At 39.5% G+C, this 23,259-nt stretch overlaps 1 pseudogene; it reads left to right on the top strand.

Moving 5' to 3' along the window:
* Nucleotides 1–848: 848 nt before the first annotated feature.
* LOC137101718 (semaphorin-4E-like) lies at nucleotides 849–22,972 on the top strand (annotated as a pseudogene).
* The last annotated feature ends 287 nt before the right edge of the window (nucleotides 22,973–23,259 follow it).

The following is a 23,259-nucleotide window of genomic DNA, read 5'->3' as shown; positions in this document are numbered from 1 at the left end:
AAGGTGAATGCAGGGAGGGACTGGCCCATCTGGAGTCACAGAAGCAGCTGCAGTGGTTTCTTGGGTCAATTTCTATAGGTGTCTTATTAGGCGCTTCCATACCATTGCCGCTCCCCTTCACCAACTGACCTTCGGTAAGAGGTCTCTGGTCTCCTGAAGATGTTTAGGCCTTCTCCCAACTCAAAGACGTGTTCTCCACAGCTCACATCCTCCTTCTTGACCCCAGTCGACAGTTCATTCATTCAGGATTAGGCCTCGGATGTAGGGATGGGGGTTGTTATGTCCCAAAGGTCCAGCGCCTTTTTTCTCCTGCCATCTCTCAAAAGCAGAACAAAATTATGACATTGCTGGTCAGGAACTTCTAGCAGTTAAGTTGGCTTTGGAGGAGTGGAGACACTGGTTGGACTGTATGGGCTGTGAGCTGACGCCCTGTCTCGCATGTTTGATCCTTCCCACGGCCAATGAAGATCCTCACTTCATCTTACCTCATCTTACCCCTCTGTCCATCTAGCTCTTACCTTGACATCACTCTAGAAATTGAAAAAGCGGTGTCCTGAGCCCAAGCCAATGTCCCGGTTCCCCCCAGTTGTCTGGATGGACACTTTTAGCCTGCTCTGTCTATGCAAAGAGAAAATCCAGCCATCGCCTTCTTACAGACTATTACACCCTCTCTCCATTCCTAGAAGCCCCTGGTCCAACATTTCTGTAGATTTTGTTACCAGTCTTCCCCTATCCCAGGGCAATACAGTAATCCTCACAGTTGTAGACAGATTTTCCAAAATGTTCCATTTTATTCCTCTTCCTACATGACCATACCAAGCTAAACTTTTTAGCACAATAATCCCACGATGGTGGAACGAGATACCAAACTCTGCACGCTCCGCAAACTCACTCCCAATATTCAAAAAAGTGCTGAAAACAGAACTCTTCCGCATCTTTCTGTAAATGTAAACCATACACCAAAGAAACAGCCTGGTTAGTTGTGCCTTAAAGATCAATATCCTTCCCTGTTACATTATCTCTGACCAGGGCCCTCAGTTTGTATCTAGATTTTGGACAGAGTTTTTTAGGTTGCTTGGTGTCACAGTTTGTTCCTCCTCTGGCTCTCACCCACAGTCCCATGGTCAGACCGAGAGGCTAAATCAGGATCTGGAGAATGGGGTTTGGGTCCTCTGTTCCCGGGAACTGTCCTCCTGGTTTCGGAATGGGATTTGGGTTGAGTACATCCATGACACCCTACCGTCACCCTCCATGGGGTTGAGGCTCTTCCAGGTTGTTTTATGGTTATTAAGCCCCACTATTTGAATCCTGTGAAGGTGATTCTTCTGTTCCCTTATTACAGGCTTATGTGCGGCACTGTCAGCTGGCCTGGAGGAGGGCGCGAGCTCCTCTGATCAGGACCTTGAACAAGAGAGATCTGCTGACACATGACCCAGCCTTGCCCCTCAATATGACTAGAGTTCTGAATTTTATTTCCTTATGAGTTTGTCTGTTTGTTTTTTGTCTGGCCCCTGGACCCGAGTTTCCCAGGAACCTTCTGCTCTGCCTGTCTGTTCATTTCGTAGCAAGTGAGTTTACACCAAACATTGCCTCTAGTCTTTCTCCTCTCTTACTAGCTAATGTTAAGACACTGAAAAGAGTTTTTTACAGAACAGGCTAGAATGATTTGCTAACTATTTAAGAGTACAATGTTGACCACTGTTGGTACTTCAAGTCCAGTACAATTAAGCTAACATTTATAGCCAAAAAGTGTGATGATGCAAATGCTAGCATATTATCTAAAAGTGTATGGTTAGCTTTTCATACAGGTATTAAAGAATTGTGAGTCTTAATAAGAATCATGTCATGAATAGTTTTTGACATAGAGTAATGAATGACTTACAACTGCTTAAATATCATTGGAACAGTTAAGACTTAGAATCGTCAGTCACAGTTTTTCTTAACTCGTCCCAGCAACCTCTAGATCACTTGTTACTTATATTACTTATGCTAATTATCTCTTATTCTCCGTCTCTTCCTCCTTCCATTCCTTACTCACTTTATCCCTCAGTTCTATCTGTCTATTTTTCAGGGTTGGAAATTATTCACTGGCCACTTGCTAAATCATTTTGATTTTGTGGGGTGAAAAGGTGAAACCTCAACCTAGGTACATTTGTAAAATCTAATTTAACTGAATGCAGCAGCTCTGCCATGAATACTACTTTAACAAAGTTAAAATTGATCAGGTTTTTTATGTTGAAATGCGATAATCCTATTTGTTTTTTACTGTGGTAATAGTGGAGGGTGGATTCATACTGGAGAGCATTATATTAAGATGTGTTTTTAATTTTTCCAGCCATCATATTTAGAATGTATGAGTTGAATTTATAGCAGAGCTGCTGTATTGGATTGCAAAAGATTATGCAGGTGTACCTAATTTAGTGGTCAGTGACTATCATAAAATAAGTTAACAGGTGTGTGTTTTGTTCACATGTCTTCAAAACCATATTCTACAACCCCAATTTAAAAAAATTTTTTTTGAGGATGTGAAAATGTGAATAAAAACAGAATACAATGGTTTACAAATTTCATCAAACCATATTGTATTCACAATAGAACATAAACAAAATTTCAGATGTAGAAATTTGAGATATTTTACCATTTCATGGAAAATATTTGTTCATTTTTAATTTAATGGCAGTAACAAACACAAACAGGGGCTACAAAAGGCTGGAAACATAATCATCGCATATCAAAAACAAATGGAGGTTTATCGGCAACAAGTCAGTAACATGACTGGGTGTATAATAAGAATTTCAGAGAAGCAGAGCCTCTTGAATGTAAATTCTTCAGTGCAACTGTCTCTAAGCCGAACAACATTGCTGGTCTCACCACCGTCTTGAACACCTTTCCTTTCATTCTCGCTGATACTCTTTTATCACACAACACACCTGACACTTTTCTCCACCCGTTCCAACCTGCCTGCACTCGCCTCTTCACCTCTTTTCCACACTCACCGTTGCTCTGAACCGTTGACCCTAAGTACTTAAACTCCTGCACCTTCTTCACCTCTGCTCCCTGTAACCTCACCGTTCCACTTGGGTCCCTCTCATTCACACATGTATTCTGTCTTGCTGCGGCTAAGCTTCATTCCTCTGTTTTCCAGAGCAGACCTCCACCTCTCTAGATTTTCCTCCACCTGCTCCCTGCTCTCACTACAAATAACAATGTCATCTGCAAACATCATAGTCCAGGGAGATTCTTGTCTAACCTCATCTGTCAGTCTGTCCATCACCAGAGCAAACAAGAAGGGGCTCAAAGCCGATCCTTGATGCAGACCCACCTCCACCTTAAACTCCTCTGTCACACCTACAGCACACCTCACCACTGTCTTACAGCTCTCATACATGTCCTGCACCACTCTAACATACTTCTCTGCCACTCCAGACGTCCTCATACAATACCACAGCTCCTCTCTCGGCACCCTGTCATACGCTTTTTCTAAATCTACGAAGACACAATACAACTCCCTATGACCCTCTCTGTACTTCTCCATCAGCGTCCTCAAAGCAAATACTGCATCTGTTGTACTCTTTCTAGGCATGAAACCATATTGCTGCTCACAAATACTCACCTCTGCCCTTAGCCGAGCTTCCACTACTCTTTCCCACAACTTCATTGTGTGACTCATCAGCTTTATTCCTCTGTAGTTGCCACAGCTCTGCACATCTCCCTTGTTCTTAAAAATTGGTACCAGTACACTTTTCCTCCAGTCCTCTGGCATCCTCTCACTCTCCAAGATCTTGTTAAACAAACTAGTCAAAAACTCTACTGCCACCTCTCCTAGACACTTCCATACCTCCACAGGTATGTCATCAGGACCAACTGCCTTTCCGCTCTTCATCCTCTTCAATTTCCTCCTCACTTCACTCTTACTAATCTTTGCTACTTCCTGCTCCACACCAGTCACCTCTTCTACTCTTCGTTCCCTTTCATTTTCCTCGTTCATCAACTCTTCAAAGTACTCCTTCCATCTTCCCATCACACTCCTGGCACCTGTCAATACATTTCCATCCTTATCTTTAATCACCCTAAACTGCTGCACATCCTTTCCATCTCTATCTCTTTGTCTGGCCAACCTGTACAAATCCACCTCTCCCTCTTTAGTGTCCAACCTAGCATACAAGTCCTCATATGCTCTTTGTTTGGCCTTTGCCACCTCTATCTTCACCTTACGCTGTATCTCCCTGTACTCCTGTCTACTCTCTTCAGTCCTCAGTGTCCCACTTCTTCTTAGCTAACCTCTTTCTCTGTATACACTCCTGAACTTCCTCGTTCCACCACCAAGTCTCCTTGTCCGCTTTCCTCTTTCCAGATGACACACCGAGTACCCTCCTACCTGTCTCCCTGATCAAATTAGCTGTAGTAGTCCAGTCATCTGGAAGCACCTCCAAACCACCCAGAGTCTGTCTCAGCTCCTCCCTGAAAACTAAACGACATTCTTCCTTTTTCAACTTCCACCACTTCGTCCTCTGCTCTGCCTTAGTCCTGCTTATCTTCCTCACCACCAGCATCATTTTACACACCACCATCCTGTGTTGTCTGGCTACACTCTCCCCTACCAATGCTTTACAATTACTGATCTCTTTCAGATTACAACGTCTACACAAGATGTAGTCTACCTGAGTGCTTCTCCCTCCGCTCTTGTACGTCACCCTATGTTCCTGCCTCTTCTGAAAGAAAGTGTTTACTACAGCCATTTCCATCCTCTTTGCAAAGTCAACCACCATCTGACCTTCTGCGTTCCTGTCCTGAACACCAAACCTGCCCATAACAGTCTCATCACCTCTGTTCCCTTCACCTACATGCCCATTGAAATCTGCACCAATGACAACTCTCTCACCTCTGGGGATGCTCTGCATCATTTCATTAACTCAATCCAGAATTTCTCCTTCTCTTCTAACTCACATCCTACCTGTGGGGCATAACCACTCACAACATTGAACATCACCCCTTCAACTTCCAGCTTCAGACTCATCAACCTGTCTGATACTCTTTTCACCTCTAGAACATTCATCACAAAATCCTCTTTCAATATAACTCCTACTCCATTTCTCTTCCTATCTGACCCATGGTAAAACAACTTGAACCCTGCTCCTAAGCTTCTAGCCTTGCTACCTTTCCACCTGGTCTCCTGGACACACAGTATGTCCACCTTTCTTCTCTGCATCATGTCGATCAACTCCCTAGCCTTCCCTGTCATAGTACCAACATTCAAAGTCCCTACTGTCAGTCCTACATTCTTAGCTTTCCTCTTCTCTCTCTGCCTACGAACACACCTTCCTCCTCTTCTTCTTCGTCTTCGACCAACAGTAGTCCAATTTCCACCGGTACCCTGTAGGTCAACAGCACCGGTGGCGGTCGTTGTTAACCCGGGCCCCGACCGATCCGGTATGGAAGCCTTTGTCACGATTCGCATGTTTGATTTGGCATGTGTTTTACGTCGGATGCCCTTCCTGCCACAACCCTCTGCATTTATCCAGACTTGGGACTGGCACAAGAAGACACTGGCTTGTGCCCCCTTGCGGTTGCATTAGGCATAATAAATTAATTGTTCCTACATATATAGTAAAAATAATATATTTTGTGTTTTCATTAGGATGAAACACAAATATGTACACATAAAGTTATTATTCTTTTTCAAATAAAAATGGTATTGTTCATCTCAACAAACGAGCAAGACAGTGGCAAATATTTGAGACTATTGTAATTCTTGGTCAGGCTGTGGACCCCACTGTATTGTCACCTTTGTTCTCCTACTGTTTACTGATGTAGCATCAATATTTGCAGCCAGTGTGCAATGAAACCTAATGTTACATGATATTACATGACACTTTTCCAAAAATATAAGAAGATGTACTATACAACTACCAATCACTAAACTGTATTCTTTTGTGCATTCATGAGATATTACATTGCTTTTTCTTATCCACATAAACAACATATGCTGACCTCTAGTCACTTTTATTATCAGCTTTGAGAAGTAACAAAGTTTTTCGCACTGGCATAAGACAGTATTAGCCTGTGTTGAGCATTTCACCGTTTCATGGACAAGAAAGCAGCTCCGTAAATTCCTCTGGAACTTTCCCTCTGGTTTATTTCATGAACGTGACTTGGCATAAGACGTGATAATGATAATTATTTTGATTATCTGAAGAGGCAGATATGCTCAGCTTACAGGAAATTCAACAATAAATTACCTTCTGAACTGTAACTGTATTTCTTATATTTTATACTGATTGAGTATTTATACTACAAATGGGACTTCTTTAAAATCTTACAGCGCTTGTAAAACGGCCATACACAGGTATTATTATTAATATGGGTAAAACTCCTTTTAAATAATGAAGTTCCTTTATTTGCTCTTCACACACGTTTTCCACTTTGAGGAATCATTGAACATTGATCTAAAGGAAACGAAGAAAGAACCATCCAATTCAGCTGCACTTTGAAGTTTATGGATGTTCTACAATTGTGTCTCCTGGGGCCGACACAGACACTCACTTGTTTCTTTAGTAAGGTGTAAGGTGCAACAGTTACAGAGAAACCCTGCACGAAGCCTTTGATCTGTTATTTTACTGTCATGGGTCTATGGATGGCAGTGTTGATCTGCAGGCTGACTCTTAGGTTAAAATATCTTAACGAGAGAGTGAAGTAATATGTTCTACTAAGAAAGAGAACATGATGAAAACACCTGGTAAACACTGCACAGCTTTCAAAGCACCACTACGTGTATTAAGCATCACAAGCTGCTAGTGTGTTTATAGATTCTCAGTTTGAGTGATAATGGTCTTACTTTAGGGTTATCCAAGTCATCGTTATGGGTAGGGTACATTTCCAGAAACATAATGTGGTCAGATAGTTTTTAGTTTAGGTATTCAGGTATTCTCTGAAATCACACCACTGGACACTTCAAAAACCTTTCATTTTCTCTACCCAGAGGGCCCTAATCTGGAGCCATGTGTGAGGGAGGTGAAGGTTGGCCTCATGCTGGGGTGCTCTATGCATTCGAGAAACTCGATAAAAATTCACACAAAACCCAAAAAATGCACTCGGCAAAATCTATTTGGTAATATTTCAGTTATAATGGAAAATATAACTGAAATCAATCGTGTCCTGTAACCATGACTGAGTTTCTTACACCTCTGCTGGAATTTCGGAGCACTCTTCCTTTGAAAACTGCTCCAGGTCATTCAGATTTGAAGATTTTTTGTAACATAAGATTTGGCAAACTCCAAAATTGTATTTTTTATGACTTTGTGTCAGTGGCATCCTCCTGGGTCTCCTACCAGTGTCCCTTTTCATTCAGATGGCGACAGTTCGAGCTTAGACTGTTGTACATTGCATCAGCAAATCAGCTTGATTTGTTTGGAAGTTAATCGGGATTCTTTATCCACCATTCGAACAATCCTTCATTGTAATTTTTCGTCCAGGGAGGTTAGCTACCGTGCCATGGGCTGTAAACCTCTTGAGGATATTGAGGACAGTGGACACAGGATCATTAATATCTCTGGAGATGGACTTGTAGCCTTGTGATTGTCCAGTTTCCACAGTTTTTCTCTCAAACCCAAAGACAACTAGTTACACTTCTTTCTTTTCTCCATGCTCAGTGTGACATACAACACAAAGGTTAAGTCAACTTTTCTCCATTTTAACTGGTTGCAAGTGTGTTTACTATATTGCTCACACCTGTTACTTGCCACGGGTGGGTCTAAATACAAATTACAGGAGCACCTCCTTTCAAAGATAGTATCAGTTTGTGTTCTGGAGACTTTAGTTGTTTCTGAACGTCTTTGAGCCTCTCTGCCGCTCTTGTGCTGTGGTGAAAGAAAGCTACAATACCACTGCAGCTGTGCTGGATGTCAAGAAGATTAGACCAGATTTAGGGTGTGTGCAAAACATGGATAATGTGCCCAACCTGCTTTGCACAGAGCAGCAACTATATTGGCACCATTGTCTGTTATTACAGCCTGAACTTTGTCTGTTATGCCCCATTCATCAGTGACTCTTTTAAATTGTGAGAAATTACATTGATGTAAGTGGTGTTGTCCTGAAAACCTACAGGTTCTAGAACATAGGCTTGAATTTGGCAGCTTTGATCAATAATATGACATGAGAGTTAAATAAGCTTCTGTGCCTCTTGATGTCCACATGTCTGTTTTAAGTACAGTACTGTTTGCATCATCTAGACACTTTAAACTTTTGAATGGCACGCTTCATACATTGCTGGTATTTTCCCCTTCCATTAAGTTTTTCCCACTTGGAATTCTGCAATGTGGATCAAGTGTCCTGACAAAATTTCTAAACCCTCATCTTCCCCCTCTTCGACCACAGAGAGAGGTTTCAGGTCACTAAGGTCTAGTAGGATGAGTATAGACACAAGTCCATTATCTGAAGCCAAGAGAAGGTCGTTGGGGATTTTTACCAGTGCTGTTTCTGTACTGTGACTTACTCTAAATGCTGACTGGAAATCTTCAGTTTATTCCTGTACAGGTGGTCAAATGATTGCTTTGCAACTACTTTTTTAAGGATTTTGGAAATAAACAGGAGATTGGATATCGGTCTATTAATTGGCTAAATCACCTGGACCCAGGTTTTTAAAGTAGACGTCCCTTTCACCGTTAACACAAAAGGGATGTAGAGGCGATCTTACTGGAAACTAATGAATCTGACGCGCCAGCAAATACTTCACTCCAGAGATTGTTGTGTGACGAACATTGAACATTTATTGTACTTGCTTCTCAACTTAGCCAATGACGGGTCAATTGTACATACAAGTTTAAGCGCAGTAATCTCACAAGCATGTTCAAAAACAGCTTCATCGAACAAGTTTCTCAGTGTGGCTGAACTCGCAGAACTCGGTAAGAAACCTTGTTTTTCTTCTACCTTGTTGCGAGTCCACACCACCTTGTAGCCAGTTCCTCTGCTCCAGCTACCGTGTCACGTCTGCCCCCTTCAGTAGCTGAGCTGAACTGCATGCTCTCTTGCAACAAAATCATTTCTATCCTTTGTTTCCTTGACGACTGGACAACAAACTTAAACTGTAAACTACAATGGCAACCATCAAAGGCAACAAGCAAAGCTATATGATGTCACTAATGACATCATTAGTAAACAGATACATAACACAACACACAATACAGTACAGTTCACAATACATACTACATAAAAAAAAACAACTGAACTTAAAACTGAGGAAACCGTTGGTTCATAAGGATATTCAGCCATTTTCATATTTGGTGGCTTAAGGGATATTTTTCTCTATTCCAGTAAAATAATTTCAATGTACTTAATTGATTTGGTAACAACTATAATGACTAATTACACTTTTTTACAAATTAGCATTAACTAATGCTGAAGGTAAAATCTGTACAGAAAAATGACAAACTAATAATAAAGCACACCACAAAGGGCAAAACAATGACCAATAATTGCTTTTTGAATTTTGTGCATTTAGGAAAGCAATTTGGTACACTACTTGGTCCACGGCCTTCCTTGAAATTTAAATGTGTGAGTTATGTTGGCTTAAATTAGGTCGAGCTTTGTCCTTCACTTTCTTCTCTCAGCCAAACAGTGTTTATAGTATTTTTTCCTGGACAGTAAAGCTAACTGTTAGCTACAGCAGGTAACGTTAGCCGATGCAGGCAGGTCAACATCTACAGCTAGTGTAGCTAACAGCGAACAAACGGTGTGAGCTAACTAAAGTGCTGTTCAGGGTTGGTTTACGCCAAATTATAATGAAAGGAGGGACACTTTATTACTGTATGGATTGCACCACATTAGTTCTGCAGTTAATCCATGCATTTGTGGTGGTTGATCCTAATTGAGAAAAGATTAAATAAATTTGGAAGACCAAAATAAAACTACAGTACTGGCAGGGCCTTTGGATATACTGCAACTTACCTCATTTTGTGTGTCCTCATGCAGACGGTGGCAGAGAGACTGTCCCGACATAGTCAATCAAATGTGCAGAACTTGAAACAAAACAGGCTAAGTCTTGATAGAATGGGTATGTCATTTCTTCTTTTAATCAATTAGTTGCCTCCTAGTGATGGATCAAACAATACTGAAGCATCTGTATATCAACATCGAAACCCCATATCGATGTGTGTATCGCTATGAGAACAAAATGTCATGTAAGGAAGTGAAGCACTTAAGCGCTTCTTTTGACTGTATTCGTGCTGAAAGGAGGAGAGGAGACTTTGTGTGGCGCTGTAGGTATTATTTTTTGTTTTTCATTATCCATTGATATTAATGGATCCATCAGAAAAAGGAAATTTTCTCCAGTCTGGGATCATTTTAATCTTATAACACCAAATAAGGTAAATGTTTTTCTTCCTGTTTCCAATATTGCTCAGTTTTCACCTTTGTTTATTTTTTTTTTTTAGATGAATTGAAATTGATTTAAATAAATCAACACACAGGTGTTGATTTAATCGGTGAGGAACCACCAGGCCAAACACAATGACAGCACAGACACACAAGGCCGAGTATGCACGCACAAATTCCTATACATACACACACATAATTAAGTCACCATTCTACTCCCACATTTGTCCTCCACGTCAAATGCCATTTGTAAAACTTGAATAAAACCAAGAAAGCACAGCTCCATGCTTTATGACTAATGATCCAAGGTTGTTGTGACATGTATTTAGTAACTTTTTAAATCCACAGTGCACAGTCTGTTCAAGTTCACTGCAGGGAAAGACGGAGGGGAGCAAAATATAGAGGTGAGTTTTTAACTGAGCCTCTTAATAAAGAGGCATATGAGTAGCATATAATAATGAAAATATATATATTTTTTCAAATATTTACAGTATAATAATATACAATATAGAGTATATATATTTGTCAGAAAATGGTATAGGTAAAACAAGAAATTAGACTCAGAACATTGTACTTAGAATAAAATGTATATCCTATAATGATGATACCCTCTAAACATAGACTAGTTATTTTCACCTGTGTGTATGAAGATACTTTACTACATTTACTATAACACTACATGGTGACCAATAATTATTTGCTATAATAACTATTCCTAATGAATGCTATTTCTATTTCACTTAAAATTGTTTTTGCCTATAGCAAAATAAAGCAACAAATGTAAAATGCAAGTTATTCAAATAATGTTGTTCTAATCTTTATTGGGGGACGAGCTTAACAGCTCTCACTCTTATGTTATCTTCACTCTTTACTTTTATTATTTATTTTTATTGTGCTGTTTTCAGTTGCTATCTCCTAGAAGGTTTGTCCTAGAAATTTCATTCAACTTCCTAAACGTAGGTCTTTTAGGTGATGGGTGCTATTTACTCTTTAATCACTTTTATACTTTTTATTTTATTTTTTGTCACTTTATTGACACATGATGCTTTCCTTAAACACTGCCTTCATTTTATTGGAGTATCTTCAAATAAAGTAGATCACCATGTTTGGTGAAGCATTCTGCCACTCAGAGTGTTTTAATCAACAAAAATACACATTTACGCTTTTTTACATTTCTATATTAAGTTTCAGCTATTTCAGTGCTGGAGCATTCACAGTAATGATATCCTAATCTTAATTACCACTATTCTGACTTTTCAGATTCTGAAGGAAATAATTGCTTTTGTACTGCTTTTTAATATCTTTTATACTTTTTACATTTTTAGATTTATATACCTTTCATCGATGACATAATCAATGACATCACATATTCATCTTTAATGTTCTTAAGGTTAACTGGCTTTGAAGATTTTCTAACCACTACATAAGCAACTTAAATTTCAGCAATTTTAGCAAAGGCCAAAGGTTCAGATATTTCAGTACAGCAATTGAGCTGTGTGCAGCTTTATTTTGCTTTCCTTTGAATACACAAACTCATTTACAGCGCATTTTCCTTTTGGAAATGCTTTTACTAGTTTAACAATAGTTGTTAAACTGATTTATTCGCAACTTACTTCACAGATAAACAACAGGTAAGAAACTGAGAGAAAAAAAGGAAGTTTAGAAGGAAAATGTATTCTTTCATAGAATGTCTTCATTTAATCAACACGTAAATGTTGTCTTATAGGACAACATGAGACCGACTTCTGTGTTGCTCCTTTACTTTTACCTAGTCATGAGTGAAAGCATCACAACAAGCAACAAACCTCGCAGGAGTGTTTTCTTCCAAGGTACAACATCAAAGTCATTTTTTAATAATGAAACATGTTCTACACTTCATATAATAAGCCAGTATCAGAATAACACTGTAAAGAACTTGACCACATTTGAAACCAAACCTCCAGCTCCTTGTCCTCTCCGCTTTCCTTTAGACATGATTTTGAAACAGTTCAAAGAGTCTGTCAATTTGACTGCTTTGATGATAAGAGAAGACATTGGCCAGCTTGTTGTCGGAGCCAAAGGAAAAGTGTTCACCCTCAGCTTGGATAATATCGCTAAAAAGACCAGTGAGGTAAGATAGGACTGTGTGTGCCACTGCTCAGTGTGTTCAAGTATGAGGAAACGAGCCATTTAAAGATAAAGAATCAACTTTTTTTAGTCATTCTTTATGACAATTTCCTAATACCATTATACACAGTACACACATGAAGGGCCTCTTATTCATTGCTAATTTCCTTTACAGGTTCAATGGTTGGTCAGCTCCACAGACAAAGAGCTCTGCAAAGGGAAGGGCAGGGGCGCTGAGGTGCAGTAAGAAGTGATGTCATCAACTTTAAGTGCATTTTACTGTTCTACACTTCTAAAGTTTCATCAGTTTATATTTACTACTTTTATTATTTTGACAGGAATGTGATAACTTTATTCGGCTACTACACACAATGGAGGATGGTAAAATGTTTGTGTGCGGCACATATGCTTTCAATCCTACATGTGCCTACTTGGTAAGCAGTTTGTATAATGTAAATTTTTCTTAAGTATTTCACTGGCAGGGCTTATCGCTGGTTACTGTAGCCAAACAATTCAATCTTTGTCCCATCGACCATAAAACATCCCTCCAGTAGGCTCTTTTTTTTTCTTCATGTGGCCAGCTAAACACTTTAACCAGACTCTAAGGTGTTGATTTTGGACAGTGCCACAGGCAAACCTGTGTCATGATGGATCCTGGGTGGTTCCTGATCATCCAAACCGATGTCCTCTTAGCTGAGAGACAGTCTGGGTCTTGGATCAGTTTGGGTTAACTCTAAATAACTTGTATTTATGTATAATAGCAATGATTTTGGTATGAGCGGCTTTAGTCAATTGGGATCAATAACAGGAAGTTAAATGGTAAATGGTCTGCATTCACCAATTGGCACTCACAATCACACACACACACACACACGCCAACGGGGGAGCTGCTATGCAGCTGGCCAACGCTCACCCGGAGCAACTAAGTTGGGGTTTAGTGTCAGGACACTTTGACATCTAACCGGAGGAGCCAGGGATTGTGCCAACAACTGTGGGATTGGTGGACAACTGCTCTACCCCTGCGCCACAGTTAGGGGACTTTTGGCTTGGCAAATTAAATGACATTTCAGAATATATAGCACCGCTGAATTCATAATCTAATAAGGTGTAAGTATGTTTTGGACCCAGTGCTAATGCAAAATCAAAAACAATTCTTGGGCTTTTCTTAAAAATGTATTTTAAACAAACAATCATTCCTTCTCAGCAAAAACAAAAGTAAATACATAAACAGCCATTCAAAGAAACTATTTAATGGTTTAATAAAACAAAGTAGCTCATGTAATGTGTTAGTTAATTAGGGAGCTTTAGTGCCCCAGTAGTTTGGGTTCCCTGTGGACAATTACGATGTTACACTGTTTCCAGTTTTCCTCTGGCCACATTTATACTATATTTCTATTATAGTCATGTCATACCATATAATCTAACTCTTAACAAGAAAGAGTAAATTCATTTCCATAAATGTCAAATTATTCCTTGCAATACTGATTGACTATTAATGTCTCTTTTGAAAGTCTTTTGAATATGGAAAGGTCTCCTTTCAAGGAAATGTAGAGTCAGGCAGTGGGAAGATTCCTTTTGACCCCAACCAGCGCTTTGCTTCCCTTTTAGATGGTGAGTACACAATTACATCCTGTTCTTTTTTTTATGTTTCATGTTTCTCTCATCCAACAAATCTAGCAGTCAAATATACCACTGTTTCTTTTCCACTTGACAGGAAACGCTTTGTACTCAGCTGGTTCCGTCAACTTTCTGGGCACTTCAGTGTTGTTTCAGAGACATGGACTGAAACCTATCAAGACTGAGTATAGCCAGTCCTGGTTATACAGTAAGCAGATCTTATATAGGAAAATATGAATAAACTATCCAAAATACTATGAACAATCATACGTAAATCTAAAATTAGCAAGTTCTCCCTAGTTTTCAGATAAACTCTTAAACCTTCATATGCTGAATGGTGTCTTTCAGATCCTACAATGGTTTCCTTAAACCTTGTTGAAGTAAACAAAACCAGCCTGGATGGTGAAGATGACTACATGTTCCTGTTCTTCACTGAGGTAGCTGTGGAGGAATATCGTACTGACACTCGGGTGTCAAGGATTGCTCGCGTCTGCAAAGTAGGTCCTTAAAGTCATCTAATACAGCATTAAATTTACAGTTGTAGCGGCCAGAGTAAACTGAGCTTGTTGTTTAATCTGTGTCTTTTAGAGTGACTTGGGAGGAAAACTAACCCTTATAAGAAAGTGGACTTCTTTCTTTAAGGCCCGTCTGGACTGTCCCTTCGGTGATGCTGGCGCATCTACTTATGTTCAGGATGTTTTTCTTACTCAAAACCAAAATAACTGGAAGGATAGCATCTTCTATGCCACCTTCACATCCAGCTCGTAAGTTGCATGTCTCCACATGTACAGGATATAAGTCATAAATGTAAGAGGAGTAAGAGGATAAGAGTTATGTGTTTATCACAGGGAACTTTCCAAAAAGAGTGCTGTCTGTGCATACAAACTATCACACATCAAGGAAGTGTTTAGTGGCAGGTTTTTGATTGAGAGTCCAACTGGGGGCTGGATCAGAAACACAGCAGAGGAGCCCTCGCCGTACCGTGGTTCAGTAAGTCTGAAAGACAGAAGAGTGGATTTGGTTTACATATTTAAATGTGACTATCAAAATTTTGCAGTATCTGTCTTATTCTCAGTGCATTAACGATGAAATGCGAGCTCAAGGTGTTTCGACCTCCCTCGACCTGCCTGATAAAACCTTGCTGTTTGTACAAAAACACCCCTTGATGGAGGGGGTGGTTAAACCTATAAATGGCAAACCTCTATTGGTGACTACAGGAAAACTATTCACTACAATTGTCATAGACCAAGTTACATCCCTGGATGGACGACAACATCCTATAATGCTTATTGGCACAGGTATGCAACTTATAATGTGCAGTTGTGCATGTTGTGCATGTTGAGCAGATACACTGATAGATGAACTCAGCATGGAGTTCATCTAATTCTTTTCTCCCTCAGACTCTGGCTGGCTGCAGAAAGCAGTGAGGTTTGATGGTGAGGACAGTCGTATCATTGAGGAGTTGCAGCTGTTTCAAACTCCTCAGCCTGTCAACTTTCTCCAGCTCTCCACCAAAACAGTAAGGCTCAGTTCATATGCAAATCCAAATTGCTAAAGTGCTGCATCGATAAAAAGTAATACTTTTTTAATTGTATCGTATGGCAATGGCTCTAAACTCCATTGTATTTCTACAGGGCCAACTGTACAGCTGCAGCAATAAGGTTGCTGTTCAGATTAATCTAAGGGACTGCAGCCGCTACACATCATGTGATGACTGCCTTCTTGCCAGGGACCCTTACTGTGGCTGGGACCAAATTGGAGGCCAATGTGCCTCTGTTGTAGGTACATCAAAAGGGTCCATGTAAGCCAAACCTCATGATGCATTATTGATGAAAACATGGTTCAAGGCAAATAATTCTATTAAAATTTTACATTTAAAGAGGTTTTTACATCTTGCAGGATTCAGAGTTTGACTGATGGAGACATAACAATGTGCCCAACCTCTGTTTGTAAGTAAAACATCTGTGCAGAGTTTATACTAAAGTCTTGGTTACATGTAGTAGGATGCTCTACATAAATATGTTAGAAGATGTTTAATAAATTAAATATACATTTGACATTCACAAAGCTTGAATGATCTCTTCCTCAGTGAAACCTGCTATCATACATCTCACCCTTGGGGCAGCTCAGTTCCTCCCATGTTCCCCTAAAACCAACCTCCCCGTCAGCTGGCGCTTCTCTAACAGCATTGATTTTCCTGGTCCCCAACACACTGTGCTCAGGCAGGGTCTCATCATCAGACCCTCCATTTCTGATGCTGGCCTTTACACCTGTGAGACAACGGAAACAGTGAAGGGCAAGGTGCATCAGAAGACTGTGATCCAGTATCTCGTCCAGATTCAGCACTCTAACACCAAGGTCATGAACCTGAAAGTGGCTGTTATCGCCTTGGCTGCTTACTCTAGCTTGCTGACATTGCTCCTGTGTAGTTATTTTGTGACCAGTCTCAAAAAGGCAAATAAGTGGAACAATGATTTTAGCATGGAAAACAGAAACAATCAAGAAATGAGTGTGAGTTACCAGGACCAGTGAAGTCTAAAAAAAGATGTAAAACATATTTTATGCAATGTTGTGTAAAATTTTACTTCATTTTAGTGTTTTCATTTTTGAATGTTTTTTAAAATGAGGGTCAAATATTCTTACATTTACTATAATTATTAATTTTAGATAATTGTCAACTTTTGTTTTTTTAAATACTATCAACATTTGTAATTTGACAGCATAAATGTATTTTAGAAATGTTTAGCTACTAAAAATGGGTTAGGGTTAACTCACAACAATAATTTTACAGACAAAACAAATAATAATTAAAAAAAATGTGCAAACCATAAAATATATATATTTTTTAAATATATTGCCAACGCTTGTGATTGTATTACATATATGTATTTTGTTTTTGTTTTTTACAAGGTTTAGTTAGTAAAAACTCACCAAGACATTAGTTCAAAAGACATAACTGCAAAAATCACGCTTCTTTCTTTTATAACCATTACGGATGCTTTATGGATTACGGATTTGCAGAGTTACTAAACTAGTAGCAGGCTGAAGGTAGTTTCAGGGATTCACCGATTCAGAGTGCTGGACTCACTCAACACAAAGTAAGGAAACAATTTGCTACCAAATTAGTGTAGCTTTGGTTTAAGTAGAGCAGCAATGTTGGTTAATTAGTGACAGGTGAAGCAGATTAGGAATCTGAGCATGTGAACTAAACAAACTGGCAAGAAGAAGAGGAAGGTAGAGGAAACTGTTTCTGCAGGCTGAAAACGACCTGGAAATGAATGGCTCACAGAGAGAGGTCACATTTCCTTGCCACACACGGAAGAAACCTCCAGCCTGACCACAAGGGTGATCAAAGACGTGGAGAACACAGCACCTCAGTGGGAGGAGGATAGATCATGCCTTGGAGCTGAGCACCAGCTGGCAAACTCTACAGTAGATTAAAGAGAAAGATTATCAATGTGCAGGAAGACCTAGAAAAAGAGCGACAGCGGTGGCATAATGAAATATCCTGTTTCCTGGAGTCAGGATCAGGATTGTGAGGCTGGTCACCCACCGGAGAGAGAATAAAAGAATTTAATCCCAGGATGAACCGATGCACAGACAGATGAGATGGAGAGAGTTAACACAAAAAAGAAGAAATCAATCAATAAAAGATTCCTGTAGCTCTTTAGGAGGGCTGGGGGGACCTCAAGAAAAAAAAAAAAAAATCAATCAAAATGTGAAAACCAAATTAAAACATAATACTAAGAATGCTTCTCATAATATTTACGTGACTGTGAAAACTAAAAACAGCGAGGAAGAGTCATTGTATAAAAAAGTAAATAACTGCTAAAGTTATTCCATTTTCAGCATTTTCCTCTTTTCCATCTGCTAGTGAAGTTGGACAGTTTATTTACAGGGGAAAAACAATGAACACACTGATCCCAATTTGAGGTGAGACCATCAATTTGGAAATATATTTGCAGTGAAATTTTTACAATAGTAGTTCATCATGTGAAACATTTTGTTTTTGTTCGTATCCCAAAACATTACAGAATGTGTCTCGAAGACATTGTCATTGTTATGTTTTCACTTACAGAATTACTGAGCCGGCACACACTTAAACTGTTTACATGATGATATCCCATGGTAGGTTTTCCATAAAAGCTAGTCAGCGCACACTAGATGGCAGCATAAGGCACGTGGAGAAGCTGTGTGTGCATTTTGTCACGAGTTGCAAAAAAAAGTGCAAAAGGAAAAAAATTAAATCATTATGTTTTTTTTAAAGCAGCCTTGAACTGAGCTATGTGTGTTGATGGTATAATTAGTTCTCGGGGGGGATGAATCTACTATCCTGCAGTCTCCCCGTCTTGCTTTTTCTAGCTTTCTTTTTTGCTTTCCTCCCATGTGCCTTTCTCCTCCGCCTCACCCCTTATGCTGTCTTCCTCTCCCTTTCTTTGTCCCTTGTCATTATCTCCCCCATCTCTAGGGCCAAGCTGGGACGTTTTTTTTAGAAGCATTTTGTGGAAAGTCATCAAACTAGCCTGTGATAAATTAAAATTGAGACAATACAAAGAAACCAATCGGTGCTAACTACATGCTCCAGTGCTGTGCGCCTGAGTCTTTTGGTATGTTTGAGGTTTTGAACAAGTATCGATCCATATAACTTGACATTTTTGTGATTGAAGAAAAGAAAAGAGAGATTATAGATATTGAAAACTAGTATAGTGCTGATTTGATAATGACCGAGTATAAACAAAAGAAAAAAGATAGCTTCATATGTCAAACGAGACAAGGAGAGCTTATTAAAAATAATAATTTCTGTAGACCACCATTAATCAGCATTGTGACCTTCTTTAAGCTTGACAGTGGGTTAAATGTTTAGTTTCATACAGAGCAACACAAAGATAACTTGGCATATGGAAATACTGACAGTATTTTTGAGGGGGAAATCATTTTTTGCCTCCAGATGGCAGTCATGTATAATTTATAAATAACAGATTCAGTTCAGATGGAAACCTGAGGCTTTGGAAAGCAATTATGTGGACAGGCATTAAAACCTGCATAATCATTTAAAAAGTGTGCAATCTATCATCGGACTCCAAACTCTATCATTATGTTTTCAATTTGATAGCAGCACTTTATTGTACCCCAGAGAAACATGGCTGATCTGGAATCAGACAGCTTGCTTCTCCCACTGAGGTACAGTGTGGTAGAGTGTGGTGCTGTAAATGACAGTAGATGACTTTCATTATTGTTAAGATTCACGTTTTTCAAATCTACATATTTTTTATCATCTTTGTAAACTTTAAAGATTGCACAAATTGCTTGAAACACAAAGGATGATTATGGCATAAAGTGCATGTCTGCAGACACCATGCCTTGGTCCTTTAAAGTGATAGGCACCACACACACACAAAGACAAACATGAATGTACAGAAAAGCATTATTTTTTTTGTTTACATGCCACAACTTTACATAAATAAAGCAACTTCACACTAACTTACATCCTCTAACTCTGATGGCTCTCTTTCATTCCTTCCTTATACCCATCTGTCTGACTCCATTTAACTTGCTAATGAGGGCAGGCCTGTAACACCCCCTCCTCTATCAATGATAGATTACAGTGATATCTTTAATCAATTTTAATACTCTGGAACTTTACTGATATTAAAACGCTGATCTCTGCACCTAAAGCACCCCCGAGAGCAGACCTTTCAGTCTGAGAGCTAAAAGGTGACAAATGAAGATAGAGAAAGCATGAAGACCTTTACTATACTTAACTGTCTCTTTGTTTCCCTGCTCATTATTTTACTCCACAGTGGGCCCTATAGAAGGGATGCTTCATTAATTTGAAGCTGGTTGAGCTCTTACGCAGCTCAGGATAGCTTCTGCAGAGTAGGAGCTCAGAACAACCCAATATGCAGGGACATGGATGATTAAGGCCCCAGCTACCCCCAGAACGAGCCCTTTGGATATCATATCAGTTTTATAGATGCAGGTGGCAGGAAGGGCTCTGTTTGACCCCTGTATCTATTAATGTTCTGATTACTAATCACAGTCCCAGGGGCAGCGTCTGTTTGCTTCTGGAGCCTCTGGGCCGACCACTGCAGATGTTAAACTCATTCCAATCCAAAGCTTTTTATGATCCTGTGAGGATATGGTTACATATGCAGCATAAATGTTCAGGCCCCAGCTGCTGCCACTGACCCCTCAGGATGATATTATTAAACTCAAAGAAACCTCTTTTTGGCACCTTTACGTAAAAACAAGGTTCTAATTTATCATTGACTTTGTGGTATAATGGGAAACATGTTCCAAACTGGCAAGGTCAGGAAACTTCACAAGAGAGTGGGTAAAGGATCCACTGTGTGAGAATTCAGTCTGTTTCACACTGTTTTTTAGATCAGAACAAGCAGAGACAACATACTTACGCCTTTTAACTTTTCACTCCATAAACAAAACTAACAGAGCAGGAAAGCATAACACCTTTAGTGCACCCTGAAATGCCATAGGATTTTATATCATGGCCTCAGTGGGGATTCGATAATAACGAATAGATTAGTACTTTGAAAGGAAACCTCTTACATCAGGCCAACATCAGTTCTTATTTTTCAGGAGAGGCCCTAAGTGAATGTGGAGGAAGGTGGTGAAGTATTAACTTTTGGTAAGAAAGAGGCAGTGCCAGTAATGTGGAGAGAGGAAAAGGAAAAGACACGCCTAGACAGAGAAGGAGAAGGGACATGAAACCTGGGTGAAAAAGAAATGTGATGAAAAGAGAAAAAGAGAAATGAATGGAGTATCAGACACTGTACCTGTATCCTTCCTCCCGGCTACTGTGTCTGTGTCGACCTGTGCGTCTCAGTCAAGTCGGCTGTAATAGTAGGTAGCTTTCAAAATGAGACAAATGGGACTCTATACATAACAACATGCCCAAGTTTTTTAGACAAAGACCTAAAAAGTCTGTCAGTACTGATATGTGTTACCGGTCATCTTTTTTTTTTTTTTTTTTTAGTTTAAATCATTCAAATTTAAAAGGAGATTAGAAGAAATGAATGGGAAACCAAATGATCTCACCTGGAGAAAGTAAATTGCAATAGCAAGATCCAACACATGGAAAAGAAATACTAAGCACAGGAACAGTACACTCTGCCTACTCAGTGCAATAAAGAGATTAAATGCTGCCTAATGCTTGTTTTTGTCCTCATTTCATCCATCCAAAGTACATTCTTTCACTACCCTTCTGCTTTATCCACATGGCCTTGAGGCATTGCAGTGGCTTTCTCCTTTCAACACGGCAGTGCTCACCATTATTGGTCAATTTATGATGGTGGACTGATGAGCACTGATATTAGCCACTGCAAAAGGGGTCTTTAGTTAGCCAGTCATCCTTATTGCTAAATTATTACGTTGTTGGCTTTTTGTGTGTGATTTTTGTTGGTCGACCACTCCTGGGGAGGGTAACGATGGTGTTGAATGTTTTGTAATTTCTCTCATTTGTTTTATTTGGGCTCCTTCCATCTAATTTTAGGATGTGCAAGAAAATCTGCTCATGTTTTAAATTATACTAAATCAGGGTTCACAGACTTTCAAGCACTGCTGCACATGTATCATCAATATTCTGTAGTTCAATAAACTCATGTGTGCTATCTTCTTAAGGGCTAAATATTCTCGGTCAAACACGAAAAGTTTGTTTGGTTATTTCACTGGTTCCTCTCAGGACCGTTAGTACTCCGGATGCTGTCAGCGCCACAGGAGCTGTCCATGGTACTGAAACTAATTTTCACCAGCTGGAATTACATGGTGCTAATGGGAGATTCCCAGCTAATAATTGAGCCTATTTAATCATCAAATACATCTGTTACAGTGGTTACACTGCTTCTCTGTACTCCTGTTTTGTGAATCATTTACTAGGGAGCTTTTGCCAAATATTGCATAAATATTACTATATGTATAATTTTAGAGCTCGGACTTGTTCTGTATTTTTGCCCTTTGGTCTCTATGGTTGCTGCTACGTTTCCCTTAGTTCGAATATACAGTTTTGTCTGCGCTGTATGGACAGATAAATTAGAACCTTGCTGTGTGGACAGAATTGACACAAACATGTGCATAACATGTTCATAACACACATCCACAGACACAGTATGTTCTCACTTAAACACAACTTTGAAGAAATCCAGACACCACCAGGTAGATTTTATCACAGCAAACACAAGTTAAAAGAAACCAAAATTACTTCTAAGAGGCTTTGAAAGCTGGTGGTTAGCCTGACTGGGGTCAAATTAAAAACCAAGATCATAAACTCTACATCAACACTATAATTAGATTATAACTACAGTGGAGCCATATTTTCATCCTACTGAAAATGCAGATTTGTTTAATCTGAACACAGAATACTATACCTTGTTATCCAATAGTACAACAAAACAAAACGAAAAAAAAAATGTTGCAAAATATTGAGGGAGGAGCAAAACCTTGCTTTTTAGGTATTTCTGGTACAACATGACACATTGGCAAGTGCCACATAAGCATTCTTTCAGCTGTACCTTGTTACCTTTTGATCTAGTGCCTAGTGTTTCATAGTTTGCACAAAGTAAAATGTTTAATCCATAGGTAATCACAAGCACAAAGAATGGATTTACTGGCCAATCCTAGGCCTGTGTCAAAGCACCGGAAACTCTTTGAGTGAAGGTGTGTAATGCAAACAGACTGTAGCAGTGGGCACAGCTTTGACGTGCAGTGAATGCCGTGTTAAAGCGCCACATTTCTTTCCCTGTTGATTAATGATGTTGATAGAATATTCCAACTCGCAGGCCTTATGGCTAACCCAAACCTGCAGTGGGCTTATGATGATGATGATGATGATGATGATGATGATGATGTCAGCTGTATCCTGGAGTAGAAGTATCTTTTAAATATTTAAGGAGTGTAAAAATACAGGTGCTACAAACAGCTCAATAAGATTAATCCGCTTGACATCCTGCAGATTAAACTTTAATGGCCGCGAGTGAAAGTGAAAGAGTTGTGTTGCGTCTCTGCACACCCACGGCTCTGCATGTGTGTATGTGTCTGTTTGTGAATCCGTTGGACACCCGGTGTATTAAACTTTCATGGTCGCTTGATTTGAGCTGGTTATTTCTCCTGCAGCATATGAATGAGCGCAGTGTCGTACGTATACGTGTGTAGGGG

Source organism: Channa argus, chromosome 16 (genome assembly GCF_033026475.1).
Source record: "Channa argus isolate prfri chromosome 16, Channa argus male v1.0, whole genome shotgun sequence".
NCBI classification, from domain to species: domain Eukaryota; kingdom Metazoa; phylum Chordata; class Actinopteri; order Anabantiformes; family Channidae; genus Channa; species Channa argus.
This window is presented reverse-complemented; position numbering and strand designations above follow the sequence as displayed.